Genomic DNA, 17,733 nt, shown 5'->3' with positions numbered 1-17,733 from the left:
GTCAATATATTATATTGACTCTTTACAATTTTATGAACTCGGACGGTAGTGCATATAATTTTTTTTGAGATCCAGTACATAGGGATTTAATGTAACCCCATGTTACTGAAGGTTATAATGCTCCGGAATAGTCCACACTATTCCGGAGCACATAACAGTAACATAAATTAATTAATAAAACGAATTCTGACAAAATTATAATAACCATTTATATAAAAATATATATATATACTGCAGGACAAGTTTCATAACATTTTTTTTTGTTTTTAAGGCATTTTTGTGGAAAAAAAATCAATAAAAATTTGAAATAAAATATTTTTCCGTCTCACATTTTTAATTTTGGACCGATAATTAACGTTTTAATATTGACAAATATACATCTGACATATTACGTGAATTTCAACGGATGTGATGTGAGACCGAAAATCAGTAATTTGTAATTGCAAGCATTTCCCTTTTTTTTTTGAAAAATGAAAGTAGGTACCTTTGACTTTTAAATTTTATGTTTAAGTTTATGTTAATTACGATGAATAAAAAATAAACGTTAAACATTTTATTACAACTCATTAGCTTTTGTTACAAACAGAGTTTAAATATTATTTATATCAATTGTATTTAAATACTTTAATTGAAAATCTATTATAGTTAATTTTCTTATTTTATTTTCTATTATATTTGCTGAAACAATAATAATTGAAACATTTCATTTGTGTGCATGTACAGCATATTTATTACAAGAATATAATAAATATTTTTGTTACTTCGAAGAAAATTTTATGAGGGCAATTTTATACGTACATATGTAAACAATGCGTTTAAAGCTTTAATTAAATATCGCTAGAAATAATATCCACGCTATCTTATATTATATTTGTCTAAAATAAAATTTGCACAAAACGCAATCGCAGCAGTAAAGTAATTCTGTTCATCTTACTCACAAGGCCAGTTACGAGCGATCGTTAGACGTAAACAATAGCAAACACCGAAATAAACCATCACACTGATGTTGTAAACTTGTAAAGGTCATTACACATTCGACGATTCCTACCTAGTCTTAAAACTTAGAATTAATTACACCATTAACTGGTGTTTTAATAAATAAATACATATTATGTATATATAATATTTTTCCTGTTCAACAAACGCAACAATCCAGTTCCAGTTCGATCAAAGTTGGAATATCAACGGCATCGTATCATTACCAATATAAATAAAAAAAATTGATCGTCAGTTACGATTAAGCTGAGGTTTATATTTGTGAGGAATAAAGAAGGTTACGTGGAAGGCGGCTATCATGGTATAGGCATGATATGCGAACATATTGTGAGGAAGGTCTTGAGCATGAACGTGGATGGATATAGAGGAAGAGGACGACCAACGAAAAGATGGATGGATTGTGTGAAAGATGATATGGCTGGAATGGAAAGAATGTTACTTGTGAGATGACGTCAGATAGAGAAGTATGGAAGAAGAAGACATGCTGCGCCGACCCCAAGTAAATTGGGATAAGGGATGATGATGAATCGAATAACCCTTGTCAGAATTGTTCTCTCGGTTTTGTTCAGGTCCATCTGATTAATTAATGAAGTGTAAGATTATGAAATTGAATGAGTCTACTGGCGAAGGTGACCACAGAAGATAAGACGGAACATGTACTCATCTTACTAAAATAAAGACTCTGATCTAAATAGCTACAATCTTTATTTAATTGTTTGATAATATTAAAACTATTTCAACTACAATTTGTTATATAAGATATATTAATAGGCCTTAAGTAAATACCAATCAAAATTAAAAATATTTATAGAAAATTATGACCACGTGTTAGGAAGAATGCTAGCGGCATTTACCCAAAATTAACTGCCTGTAAATTTTTCACTGTTGGGCTAAGGCCTCCTCTCTCTTTGAGGAGAAGGTTTGGAGATTGGATTATATTCCACCATGCACCACATATGGCAGCATGTATCCGTTGAATCGTATTTCCGATCCTCGAGATGAAAAATCTTCTGATGAACAATCTTTTTAGAAAAATTAACCTATAGAGGCATTATGATGCCTTATCATATTTTTAATATAGGGTTTTTGCCGTATTTCTCAGAATTAGAAATAAAAATTTTGTGATAATTGTGTAATAATTAACGTTATTTAATTAATTTTTGTTTTGATAATATATATGATAACATAATTTACAATTATCATTTCGATAAAAAACTTTCGGTAATTAACCGAATTGCGCTCATCATCTTTTTTTTATCATCATTCTCATATGATATGATTTTTTGCGTAGTCAATGATAATATATTTTTTTAATTTAGAATACCATGTAGTATGTGCAGCAACCTTTACGTGTGCTATTCGTGGAGTTTTATTGACCCTTTCCACAATTAACGATTGTAAACATCTTATAACTCTCCGCACAGCTCTCTAATTAAACATTATTAGTAAATAAGCGTATTCTTTTACAAAATTTTCAACGTTCACAACGTTCAAGTTAACTTTCAGAAATCATATAAAAATTTTATTATAATTATTGACTTTCATCTATAGAAGGATCTTTATGAATGCATTTTATGTATGAAATAAATAGGTAATTTAACAATAAATCTGTATTTAAAGGGCAAAATGTAATATTGGACAACATCACATACATTACTCTGATCCCAATGTAAGTAGCTAAAGCACTTGTGTTATGAAAAATCAGAAGTAACGACAGTACCACAAACACCCAGACCCAAGACAACATAGAAAACTAATGAAATTTTTCTACATCGACTCGGCCGGGAATCGAACTTGGGACCTCGGAGTGGCGTACCCATGAAACTCGGTGTACACACCACTCGACCACCGAGGTCGTCAATAATATTACGTATGGATAAGATATTGATTGATAGTTTGTTCGCATTGGGTCAGAGGCCTTAGCATTAGATATAGGTGTAAGACAAAAACGAAAACAATAAATAAATGTATTGTACTAACAGGTGTAGCTTTACTTTAAATACTTTGTTAAATGATGATTTAAAAGTGCTTGTAAAAGCCTACTTCAATAAATATATATTTTGATTTGATTTGATTCGAGATAGATACATATATTAGATACGATTCAGATGAGTTGTTTTTAATATATAAGATTGATTTTAAGATTAACCATTATGAGACTACCTCTTCATTTTATAGTTTTGAGCTTAATAAAATCTATGAAAAATATCATATATAAATATGTCATGCATATTGAAAGATGTATTATTTTATTAATTTTAAATATCTTATAGTATGTAGTTGTTCCTTTTCATGAGCTGTACACACATTGATAAAAGCCAAGACAAATGTATCTAGCAATTAAGAAAATCAGTGTGCTGATAAGATTTTCCTTCTTCCACTCGGTGCAATATACCACCTAGTATTATTTAAACCAGTATATAAACCTTCTTTACCTTATCTTTAAGAATAACCGTGTCATTTGGCCAGCAAGAGGACACCTACAGACCATAACTGTACGTAGCTGTGTAATTAAACAAAATTCATACTGCGTAAAGGATGCCAAAAGATTGGACGTGTTCCGGGCGTGCACAGAATCTAATCTAGATGTCTTTGTTTGAACAACCGAAACGCAGTCTGAATATACAATACACTTCCATAAAAATAAGTATTGGTAAGTTCCTTCAAACATTGGTATAGTTCGGTTATTTAAAAATATTTAATTCTGCAACCGGAATATCTGTATATTCCGGTACTCTGTAGTAACTACCGACAACCGTAAAATTAAGTTTTGATGTGTAATATTTAAATATATTAAAAGGAAATCGTCAATAAAGTGTGTATTTTTTGAAACAATGGAAATTCCAATTATTATCAGTGATCATTAAAAAGGCACCTATCAGGAAATATATCGAATTAAAAAAAAAAAACAAATAATATTTAATATCTTTAAAAAGTTAAATACGACTAGATACTCGTATCATTCGAAATTTGACATTGCAGAACTGTCTCTCAGATGATCTTAAAAACATGAATATAAAAGTATTTCTGTTTGAATTTGAGACATCCATTAAACATTCATCCACCGGTCAATGACCTCCATTTCTGCTCAGAAAGATTGATTGTTTATTTGATTCGCTATTATTGAATGTATATTACATACAGTATCTAGAAATATATAAACAAATACCGGCCGTAACATCGATAAGGAAAAGTCTATTATTATTTTTTTATAACGATCAAAATCATAAATTCTCTTTTATTATTTAAAACATGGACCAATCCCATTAAAGCGTTTCAGATCGTAAATACAACGGTGATAGCCGTAAGGGCACGCTATAAAAGCTGAGAAAACAGGCGATGGTGAACAGACTTTGAGGGGCAATTTACCTCACTTGGCCTCGGGACTTTAGGGAGTCCGTTTGAATAAAAAAATATTGACCACTGTACTCTTTATTAAATGAAAACAAAATCACCTACATTGCCGAGAAAATATAAATCTAATTTTATTAGTATTCCAATATAGGAGTATATTTATAATGATATCATTTAAAAACACATAACAAAATAACTATATAAAAAAAATATAATTTGTAATGTAGGAAATAATAGCATTAGCAGTGCGTTTTTTTCCAATCATTAGCAAACTCCTATACGATGAAACATTGTAATTCAAATGTGCTTTGTCCTATGTACATAGAACTCTTTTCATACTGACTGAACAGCATAATCTATAATAACAAGAGTATTTGCAACACAACTTTCATAATCCGGCGGGACAGCAAGCTGACACCAGACAGTACAGGCCAACGACTTTAATATATATAAAAGCAAGATAGGAAACTTTATAATGAAACAGCTCCAACAATTATACAGATAAACATTTGTAACTATCATAACTATATTGACAATTATTGTTGCTTTTATTTTCACATTTTGGTATCAAATCTTACACCTAAATTTAATACCAGTTTCACTTGACCGATGGAGTTGAATTTTTTTGCTTTACAGTGTAAATAATTTAAGACTACTATTACTACTATGGGTCTCCCGCGGAACTTCACGTTTATTCAAAAGATTATTTACAAATTTCGAAACCTATGACAGGTTTTGTTTTGATTTCATTTCAGTAAACTGCAAGTCACTCATCTACATTTGGCGCCAAAATTAGGAGACCTCTTTTAAATATAGTTTACCTACAGTTCAGTTAGAATTGGACTTTGTGGAAAACAATTTACTTTAATTTTGTTTACGTTTTTTATTTTTTCTTATACAGTCGTAGTACTGGTAACCGGCCAGTAACTATTTCCGCTGTCTAAAATTAATTATTTGTTAAATCTTAACAATTTACATATTGCAATCAAAAATCCTCTTTAATTTTCTGTACATCTACGCAGGAGCTCTTCAAAATGAGACCATAACAATCTTTTTATATGCAGCTAACATTATATTCACGACAACAAAAATCGGCTTACGGTATTATTATATAAGATAAAAGCCTATATTACTAAGATTACAAAAGCGAAAGTTTGGATGGATGGGTGTTTATTACTCAATTACGCCAGAACGACTAAGGGGGGAGCAGAATGAAGTTTTGCACAGTGATAGGTTATAATTATAAAATAATAAAGATTACGAAATATGTACTTAAAACATGCACCATACAAAATCGATTAAAGCCGAAATTAGAATTATATATTTTTGAGAAGTTCATGTGTTTTAACTCAATTTTTGCAAACATCAACTGTCCATCTTGTAAACTTGCTGTATTTTTTATTATAATAAAATGACATTAAACCTCATTAGCGGAAAACTGTTTGGAATGGATTGAATGTTTTGTACATAGACCGGGAGATAGTAATAGAAAAATCGAAATCATTGGCGGCCCTCTAGAGTCGGAGCGCAATCACAGGATAATTCGACTTGTCGGATAAGCAGTAAATTGTATCGGAATAAACTTGGGTCCCAACGGATATTTAACAGAAAATTTTTTGTACTGTTTAAAAGACGACAAAAATAAACCTACCACCTTACTTTTCTGGTGGGACTTTTATCTCACTATTCAAATACGTAAATAAAATAGTTTTTTTTAAATAGTTTTTACGGGGTATTTTAGATGTTTCTGAGTAAAATCACTGCGTGATATCGATTCAATCGTTTCAAATAGTATCATACCGTCGTTTGCTCGTACAAATAAAAACATTTTCGTTAAGAGAACAATTTGTCTTAGTATGACTTGAATTGCTGGATTTGTCTCAGTATGACTGGAAAGTTTATGATACAATGAATAATGTAGAATTACTGTGACATTTTTTTTATATATTAAATACATACAGCGGACATACATCAGGTGGACGGTCACATAGTAACAACCACCTGATGGTAAGTGGTCACCACCACCCATAGATATTGGCGCTGTGACAATTTTTAACGAATTCTTACAACGTCAACCCTTATTATGCCTCTTGTGCCTGTAGGTACACTCATTCACTCTTTAAACCGCTACACAACATTACTAAGTATTGCTGTTTGGCGGTAGAATATTTGATGATTATTTTGTGCTTTCCCAGACGTGCTTGCTTGTGGTAGCTCAACCACCAAGTGAACTATCAAATAGGGACGTCCTTCACACGTATACTTTTTTAATTCATTTGAAAAAATCGAATGTAACAAATTCAAATAGTTATTTATCCTTTTCACTATAACCAATCGATTATAGTTTATTTCAATAAGGAATCATTTATACAATATATTTTTGAATAGTGCCAATCTGTCTGCGCCCGAGGTACCCGGCGCTTATAATACATTTTTCCGCTTTCTCAGTGTTGTTTTGTTATTACTTTCGTTCCAAATTACAAAATTATGAGTTATGATTTATGAATGATTTTAAATTACCAAGTTATTTATAAGGAACCTCTTTGTACAAAAAGTTTATTTTTTCTTGCTTTTTTTACATCGTAATATTTTTCATTTTCTTTTTAATTCTGCCTTTCGGCGAATCTCAATTTTGAACGTTTGGTGTAAAAAATATGTATCGATATAAAACAATTATACTATTCCTAAGCCGTAATAAGTTTGTACCGGCACTATGACGTACTGCCATATTTTAAGTACATACATAGATTTAAAGCGTAAATAGTATTAGTATGATAAATTTTACGCACATCACCTGCAAAATATTACTCGATAATTTTATTCTACACACAATGTATATATGTACATAAAATAATTACAACGATTATTGGACAATCGAAACGTTTGCTACTTATTTTATTATATACTTGATAATTTTAATTTTAAATACATTACAGACGTCATAGTTCATGTAAGTGAAACTACTGTGGGCGTGGTGTGATTATTCACGCACAATTTCGAGGCCGAATTAAATTGCAGCGATTCTATACGTAACTCGGAATAAAACGTTTATGAAACAAAAATGGGGTAGGTTTGTTTTTTTTTGGCTTTTTTTGGCGGACGAACATATGGGCCACCTGATTGTAAGTGGTCACCACCGCCCATAGACAAAGGCGCTGTAAGAAATATTAACCATTCCTTACATCACCTTTGCGCGACCAACCTTGAGAACTAAGATGTTATGTCCCTTGTGCATGTGATTACACTGGCTCACTCACCCTTCTAACCGGAACACAACAATACAGAGTGCTGTTATTTAGCGGTAGAATATCTGATGAGGGTGGTACCTACCCGGACGGGCTTGCACAAAGCCCTACCACCAAGTAAAGGTACTTGTTGAACATATTTCTGCAGTTTTTTTTTGTTAAATATAACTATAGTTAGTTATATCACATAATTATACAAAAACGCTAGAACCTAACATCCAAATCCTAAAAAAGTCGATACTAATATTTATGTAGTTATATTGATCTATATGTAATAAATAGTCTAAGTGGATGAATATATATGTAAGTTAACACAACATAAACTGAACGAGTGTTAAGTTCGAATCGTTTGTTAATATGCATTGTGGTATTTTTAAGTCTAGACAAACGTATTGATTTTAATCTTTCTATCCAATTTATTTCATCTAAAATGTAAATTATTTTAGCTTGTTTATTATAAAATAATAGAAATACTTCGTTATTATATATTTTCCATGTATATATATACTTAATATGTCGACCTTATTCCATGCACCTTATAGAGTCTGAGTTAATGTAAGTATTTCAATAAAATACTCAAAAAGTAAAGTATCTGCTCATTTGATACATATATAAATATATGCGAATACATACATGCATATTTATATATATTTACATATGCTTCATGATCGTGATGCATCAGTCGCTTATCCTCCGACATGGAGATCGGAGATCTTACGATAAGAAATAAATATTATAGGTAGATTATATCATTTTTACAAATTATTTATTTAACTGAAATGAATATTTTCTGTTACATCACAATTTTGAGATTTTGGGATATGGCCTTACAAATAAAATAAGTTCACTTAACTTTAATAATTTTTATACACATTTTTTTAGTCACTCATGAGACTGTATGGCTACAGATAACTCAGTCAAAGTAATAAACGATACCTACACCGATTATATAAGCTTAGTAGAGAAGTCATAATCACAATTTATTTAGCATTAGCATTAGCATTAGCAGCCCGTAAATGTCCCACTGCTGGGATAAAGGCCTCCTCTCCCTTTGAGGGGAAGGCTTGGAGCATATTCCACCACGCTGCTCCAATGCGGGTTGGCGGAATACACATGTGGCAGAATTTCGTTGAAATTAGACACATGCAGGTTTCCTCACGATGTTTTCCTTCACCGCCGAGCACGAGATGAATTATAAACACAAATTAAGCACATGAAATTTCAGTGGTGCCTGCCTGGGTTTGAACCCGAAATCATTGGTTAAGATGCACGCGTTCTAGCCACTGGGCCATCTCGGCTCTCACAATTTATTTATTAAATATTATTCTTTGTATACATAAATCATTGCAAGAAATCAAGACGATTGATAAAATTTCGTTAAATTATTGTACTCTTGTAAACATATTATTTCATAGCTATTAAACTAACTCTGCAAAGTATATATGTGAAACTATATAATCCAAATAACGATTTGCAAGCTCTTTAAATTTATTTTATACGCAATTGTCTGATTACCCATTATACATTGATGGAACTATGCCAAAAACCTTCACACGAGTGCTAAGTGCTAAAAGCCACTAGGTCTGAGGCATTGACGGCAATGGCCTTTTACGCCCAAATAATGCACGGTAATGTTATGAATGCCTGGACAACGAGGCATGCCAAGAATATCTACCATCTACATACCATATACAATTCATAAAGAAATACCTCAGACCTGTGACCTGAAGAAACTCGGGATTATTTATGAGAGCTTATTAATACATTTTTTATTTTTTTTTATAGATTAAAAAAAAATTATTAAACTGACTGAAAAAAGTTTTCGATATAGGAAATGAGCACAATCATTAAAAAACAATATTTTTTTAGTCGATAAAAATAAAGTCTAGATATTTCGATGTTAAATCCATGACATGAAAATCAACGGGCGGCCATGTTAGACGTTTACGGATGCGTTCAGTGTGTTCCAAATAATAATTTCCTAAGTTTTATTTATTTTACTCGAGCAAAGTCGGAATTTCATCTAGTTTATATTAATGCGCGAACAAAGCATAATATAATATGATAATTCAATAATATCCGTATGATTATCGCTATGTCAATTGTAAATTAAATTACATTAATGATGGGTTCGTGACAGTACACCTAGAGACGAACATTATTAGAGAAATTGCTCCGACCATTGAAATAATGTTGGTGAAGACTCTTCAATTTACCTTTACCTGACAACTTGTCGTCAATTACGTAGGCAGACTTAATTACTCTCTACATAACACGAGTGTTTAATGCAATAACATTAATTAGAAAGTGAAAATTCATTCATCTATATGTAACAATATTCATTATAATAATTTTCAAATATATTACAAGACATTTTATAAAACAAATATCTAAAAATATATATGTATCGTAAATATACTTTATTCTATTCAAGATTTTTAATAATGACAATGCAAACTATTAGCCTTTGGAAAACATTTTTTTATGATATAGGCAAGCGCGCTGGCAAATGGTCCACCTTATGTTCAGTGGTCACCCATAGACACTAGCGCCGTAAGAAATTTTAATCATTCCTTACGTATCCAATGCGCCACCAACCTCGGGAACTTAGTTATGTCCCTTTTGCCTGTAGTTACACTCTCTCACCCTTCAACACGGAACACAACAACACAAAATACTGTTGCTTGGCGGTAGAATACATGTTACCGGTAGGTAGGTACCGATGATACCGAAGATGGGTTTGCTCAACGAAATCTCGACGAGAGTAGCATCAGTGATAAAATACTCCAACATTAGTCGAAACAGTTTTTAGATTTTTGTTTATAATCTTGTAAATGACTCGATCTAAACGTCTTACAAGGCGGCATTTAACTTGGCATATCATGTTTGTATAACGATACTGCTTCGTTGGATAATATATTTGATAGATTCGAAAATATTTTAAAGTCATCTAGACACGCGGTAGCGTGTGAGCCAAGTTCTAGTAACAGAACTGGCAAGCAGCACCGTGTGTATTACACTTACAAGGACTGTTTTAAAGCAAATAATATCAAATCAAAATATACATTATTCAAGTAGGCTTATACAAGCACTCTTGAATCAGTGCAATGCCTTTGCATCAATCAAAGCCAATATTTATCTTATTAAGTGTTTTTATTATGTATCTATAACCGAGAAGTAGCCGGAATCGCGTATTCGCTATTTGAATTGTTTGACCAATAACAATAATTAAAAATCAATCTATACTATATGTATATACTCGTTGTTATATCCGAAACGTAAAAGCAATTATACCCAAAAAATAGGCACTAAAACAAGTATGTAAATTTAACCCTTTTCGGATGTATTCGGTACTTGACGCGAATACTCGTCCGTTCTCTGCGGGGTGTCGGTTTTTCTAACACAAATCAAAGGATTAGTCGTGCTTGGTGTTTACATATTCTTTGATTGTAAACTTTGTCACGCTTCAAGCACGTTAGCCTTGCATTGAACAAATGATAATACTTTTAAGTTCATATAAGTTTACCAATGAGAATCCACGACGATAAAATCATCCTCCTGCCCTTATCCCAATTTTACTTGGGGTCGGCGCAGCATGTCTTCTTCTTCCATACTTCTCTGTCGGACGTCATCTCACAAGTAACATTCTTTCAAACAATATCGTCTTTTACACAATCCATCCATCGTTTCTTTGGTCGTCCCCTACCTTTATCCGATATCCATCCACATCCATTCTCAAAACCATTCTCACAACATGGTCCTCATTCCTCCCAGATAAAAAACTAAATTGATATAAAACTGTTACAGCAAGTCACACGTTATTCATGTGTGTTAGTTCTATGTTAACTGTATACAGACGGACTTTGTAAAAGGATCTGTTCGTGCACGAATTATTCGGCGAGTTTTATTTATTAGCAATTATTATTATTCAGCAAATCATTCGCCGATAATCTAATAAGGCTTAACACGAATAAGCCAATTGGTTGTTTGGTTCAGAATTTTGTGCTGTGCCACTCGACCTTAGATCCGTTTTTGTTTTTACTTGATATAGTTCATCCTTATTTGTATGCTTCTTTTATTATAATCATAAAAATACATTTTCGGAAGCTAGTATACGTCATTATAAAATATTGTATTTATTTATAAATATTACATTGAATTATTAATCAAGTGATTTAAAAAAAAAAATCTTTTTTATTATTATTAGCCACGAATCACTTACGTTTACAATCACATACGTTATGTGCTCATAACGTTTTGTTTATACAAAAAGCATTTAATAGAGGTGTATTTAAAAGTCCCATTAGCCTACATCTGTCCAATTAAAATAACTTTACCCAATTTCGTCGGGGCTTACAATCCAGAGACATTCGGGCGGAAGGTCAGCCATTAAGCGAGCCGGTGGACCGTACAATGTACAGACCATATTACGCAGTTGAACAACGCCTACAAGTGTTTAGCCTATTTTAATGGCAGGAGGACTAAAGATAAATAAATAACTTTGACCTTCAATTAACTTGACATAATTGTTCTGAGCGTTAATATAAGATATTATGTATGGATTCTGGTTAAAATAGCAATGGTTGTTACGTAACTTTCAAAGTAAACTTAAAGTGGATATGGGTAATTACGTAAAAACGTGTTATTTTATAATAAAATATAGCGATTAAATACATATTAAACGGTAATCAATCATGAATTGTTTGTACTACATATTATAGAAGAACTATTAACAAGACGCATGAAGTATGTAAAATTAAGGTTTGTTTATCTTCATTCGTTCTGCTGTTCGAATATATTATACAGGTTATTTGAAATGCGCAGCCAAATATTAATATTGAATGTAATCCGTTTTGTAACATTTAAAATTCACAGCGTTTTTGTTTTAACATCGTACAATATCTTACATTTCAATATTTATAAAAATTAAGAATGAATATGACGTGTAATAAATTATTTGAAGTAATTGTATCAAATATTTTATCGATTTATTTAAGCATTTAATGTGTAAGTCACATTAATATGAATGTGACTTACACATGGTTACTATGACAAATCCAGACATGCTGTCTCGGATTTTTCTATAGACTTTTTGTAGAACTATAAACCTCTCATGTGAAATTTTCAATAGTTTCGGCTTTAGCGACGAAGTGGGTCGACCATTTTCGTCTTGAATACATTGATATCTTTACTATATATGTGTATGTCTATTTACATACTGAAACTTTATGCTATCATGATATTAAATTTGCAAATCATTCAGAGTTCCAGATTTTGTGTACGTGAATATATGTACATTTTAACAATATATAAAATTGGCAATATAATAATAACATCAACTAAAAAGGCACACACACAATAATAGTTATTGATAATTTTACATACATACACATATATATGTATGTATGTAAAAAAGAGGTTCATACTTTTATGATGTTATGAAGAAAAATTGCAATTCACTAAGTATTTTTAATTTATATTTTATACATTTGTTATAAATTTATAGATTTATACAGTGCTATTTTTAATTGTTATTTGTATATATCTAAGGACTTAATGTTAATAATTTTTATGTTAATAAAATTCTAAAATATATATAAAAAGTTACATATTGAGAACAGTTTAAATTATAGTATACTATATTATTTTAATTTAATTATAGAATGTGTTATGCCGTGAACCGTAATAGATTAACAATATCGCTAAATTTAATTCCTTTGTAATTTATAACATATAAATATAACCTACTTTAAAAATAGTTTACAATGTAAAATTACATACGTGACTAAAAATAAAGCAAGGCGAGGAGTTTAGCATTAAATCGTTAACCGACATATATATAACGTATATTGTTCGTAATTAAATTAATACAAAAATAGGTTCAAATCGACTTCCTACATTTTATTATATTCTAATTTCATTAATTTAATTTTAAGTTAATATAAAGCGTGAACAATTAAAAAATGACCTCATTTTATTTACACTTAGTATAATTATACGTAGGTTTATAATAATATAAGTTCACCGTCGTATTTAAAATACACACGAAACGCTTATTTAACAATTTTTGCTTTTTGTTTTACTATTTTTAAGATTTATAGTGATACTACGTATAAAACAAAATCGCTCCCCGCTGTCTGTCTGTCGCTGTGTATGCTTAGTTCTTTAATACTACGCCACGGATTTTGATACGGTTTTTTTTTCGTAGGTAGAATGTCTCAAGAGGAAGGTATATATATATATATATATATATATATTACATCCATTTAATAATTTTACAGGTTTCTAATGTGATGTCGTAAATAAATACATGCGCTCACAATGCAAACGTTAGCTGAACCCTACGAAATAGGTGTATAATACTGTAGTACATTATTTTGATCTCTCAAAATAATGTACTACCGTATTATACCTTAAAAACACAAGCTTTTCCTCGCATCGCTAGGACGAGAATTATTTTAAACACAAATTAAATACAGTGATGCTCGCTTGGATTCAACCCCGCGATCTTTGGTTAATGATTGACATGTGTGTTGATTTCTGAGTTATTGAAATACATCTAATCATATAGGTAATTGAACTGTTGTTAACATATCAGCGATATAGAGAATGTCCTCCGTACCTGACTAGTGAAACGATATACTTAAATATAAAGGGCTTGATTAAAAAAAATGTATATCGACTCATAAGACAGTCATAAACTGAAAACAAGACAGTCTAGTAGGGAACATATTAATCATGTAATTTAATTGACAATAAAAGTGAATTATTTTGTAAAAGAAACAAAATTAGCAAATGTTCACTAGTTTGTTTAGATGGGAGTAGAAGTTACGAACACTGAATGCGAGCGTGCATCAGATTTCCTCATGGATCGTTGCTCGAGGGCTCTTAGATCCTTGCATTGTCCTTGACAAGGCCCTGAGTAGCGACGTCAAGACTGATATTGACCTTACAAAAGTATTAAAGGACGTTTAGCTGCGTATTATACTTCAAAAGTTATGCCATCGTTAAATACAATAGTACTATTTAAATTTCGCAAAATATGATACAAGTGTGAAATTATATTTAATATGAATATTTTCATATTAAAGTGTGTGGCGATCCTTAGTGTATGTGTTTTTTTTAATAATTGTCCGATACGATTGGCATGCCACCTATTTTACGTCGATGGTCGCCAGAATGTATTTGTTAATTGCCAACAAAGCTGTACAAAGTATCAATTCGATCGGATAAATATGAACTATTTTTTAAACGACAAAAATTAAGATTATTCACAATGAACATTAAATTATATCGAAGATAATAAAATTTGGATTCAATTCAATTATTGTTTTTTATTCGTAAACAAGTTAAGATCTGGTTATTTTCAAACATTAATATAGCTATAACATGTATGTAAATTGTTATTGGAGTTTACATTCATTATACTTGGCATGTACAAGTGTTTGGCTAGCTTGTATTTACATATCCACTAATTGGACAAGAACAGAACTTACGTCGCCAGCAAAATATTTTTTTCGATAATATCAAAAAAAGAAGCAAAAACAAAAATTATGACTATAAATTTTTAATAAATTATAATACATTGTATAATATTATAATATAGGAAAGAGGACAATGACCTTCTCGCTTTTGAACACAATTAAAAAACGAAGTCATTTAAAAAAAAAATGAAAATGTCTTACATAAAGAATAACCAGCGTTGGTTAAAGGTCTGAGGATTTAATATTAAATCAAAATATTAATGTTTTTTTAAATGCCAATATTATGAAAATATCAAACAAAACACTCGAGATATGAGCTAAATTAAATTTGAATTTGTTTTGGTATTTCAAACAACTTTTATATAATTCGTTACACTCGAATGAAAAAAGAAACAGGTAAATTAGCATATTTAGTATCTGACTAATTTAAGTCAACTTTTATAAAATTTTGGAAAATATTATGATATTTACATATATGTAATGTTTATTTGTTTTTTGACTTAGCGGTTCGACAAAAAATAATAATATTGGTTTAGGAAACAATTATCATTCTAACAAATGTGATCTGAGAGAGATTTTAAAGAATGATAAAAAACCGCAGCCTTACGTTTTTAACTGTATTGAAAAAGGAAAGTATCAATTCTACAGTATTATTCGTATTGGCCTTTAAGACAGGCTTAAAGAAATAGCTTTTAAAAACGAAATTAATAGTAAAACACATTTTTTAAATAAGCATGTTTATCAAAATTCATGTCTAGCTGTTTACTATGCAGGCGTTCCGTCAATTGGAGCCAATTCTCGGTAAAAAAATGCATTGTCATCGAACTGAATCTACATGTAAAAAAGGAAGTTCTGATTCAGCTTGCAAAATTTGACCTAAAGAAATTAACAATAAAACGTTGCACACAACATATTGTGTTATGTTATAACAACAAGTGTGGTCTATAGACCACACTCTGTCCACAAGATGAACTGATATATCTTGAGATATATCTTTCCTTGGAGTTCATGTCGTTGGTCCTGAATCAGAACGTAGTCAGGGATATGGGGAGCACTTCTGCTCCGGGTCACGACCCTTTTCGTGATGTCACTTATCTAGAAATTCATCTTTTGTTCCGTTGAGCATCCTCTTTTATAGATCGGGGAAGAATGACGTATCTGTTGATATTTTTATGTTGAATTAGATCAGCGTATGCCTTAAGGAGAAATCATTACTTTACTATTATATTCTAAATATACTTTGTATTCAAACAACGGCTTGTATTTTTTTAATATTATATGATATAATAAGGATAATCTAAATATAATATATTTAGAGTATCCATATAAATATCATCCTTATTTCATATCTATTAAACTTAGATGTAATGCAGATATATTTTGAACCGTTGAGATAATAAATATTTGCCAACCGAGCTATTTTCCCATATTGTAGTAATGCATCGTACAACACGGCCCGCGTATTATTTCATACGTTCGTATCGTAAATTATCGTTTAATACGTCGTAATATTTCAACAACTACAAGTTCTAATTACCTACTAGTTAAACGTTAAAAAATAATATGTTACTCATTTGGATAAGAAGTAATTATGCTGTCTCTTAAACAAATTTTCTTTCTCTATCGTCTATCTAATAATAATAGTTCCTTGCGTTAACAATTTTCTCTCCGGTTAGCACATATCTCATAAATTATGCAACATATTAACATAACACATTAGTAATTAAAACTAATTATCCAATCAATAGTTCCACATTAATAAGAGTAAATTGTTGAGTGAAACCAGAAGAAAAACTAAAACAAAGAAATTAATCTTATATCTGTATGATGTTAGTATGGTGTCATGTGCATTGTCTATCTGTGTAGCAGCCAAAACGCACATAGTTTTTATTTTTATTATATTATGAAAACTTGTATATGCATTAAAATGTTTATTAATTGAATAAACCAACATAAATATTTTGTCTCCTCGCACAAGTTTAAGTTGAGATTCATCTTCATCATCATCATCATAATCAGCCTGTATTAGTCCACTGCTAGACATAAGACTAAGGACTAAGGAGCGCCACTGAGCGCGATCTTCGGGCCTTCTCATCCACTTCCTACCAGCCACCTTCCGTACATCATCTCTCCACCGTGCCACAGGGCGTCCTCCACTACACTAAAATGGAGATTAGTGTTTTATAATTTATTTTTTCCTTTATGTACATACATAGTTTAATTTTATAACAACTCTGTAAAAAATTTACACTACCGGCCAAAGTCTGGGACCACGTTGAATCAAGTAAGAAAATGAAACACAAAACAAGCGGTTAATTTATTGTCAAAAAAGTAACAATTACACATTTATCAAGTTCAAGATAAATCAATTCTCAATGTTGAGATTGGTATTGACATTTGAAAGGGCGTTTTCTTTAAAAACAACTCTTCTTTTATTTAATTACTTTTTCACTAGACTGAGCACCATACGAGAGATCCATTTATTGAATATTCTTTTGAATATTGAATATTGATCCAAAAGTTCAATGGGTTTGAGATTCAGGCTCTCGGCGGTCACTCTATGTCTAAATTACCTTTGCATAATTTTGATGGATGATCCGAAAATTTTCCTATTGAAAAATAAATTCATTTTGAAATAATCTTAACCCGGCAGG

At 30.9% G+C, this 17,733-nt stretch overlaps 1 protein-coding gene across 2 annotated transcripts in view; it reads right to left on the bottom strand.

Moving 5' to 3' along the window:
• The window catches only part of LOC125070144 (dual 3',5'-cyclic-AMP and -GMP phosphodiesterase 11), a 230,927-nt gene that overhangs the window by 184,994 nt on the left and 28,200 nt on the right, over window positions 1-17,733 (bottom strand). The window lies entirely within an intron of this gene.

Source organism: Vanessa atalanta, chromosome 16 (genome assembly GCF_905147765.1).
Source record: "Vanessa atalanta chromosome 16, ilVanAtal1.2, whole genome shotgun sequence".
In the NCBI taxonomy this organism is placed as follows: domain Eukaryota; kingdom Metazoa; phylum Arthropoda; class Insecta; order Lepidoptera; family Nymphalidae; genus Vanessa; species Vanessa atalanta.
Note: the sequence above shows the minus strand (reverse complement) of the source record. Positions and strands in the feature narration are given on the sequence as shown.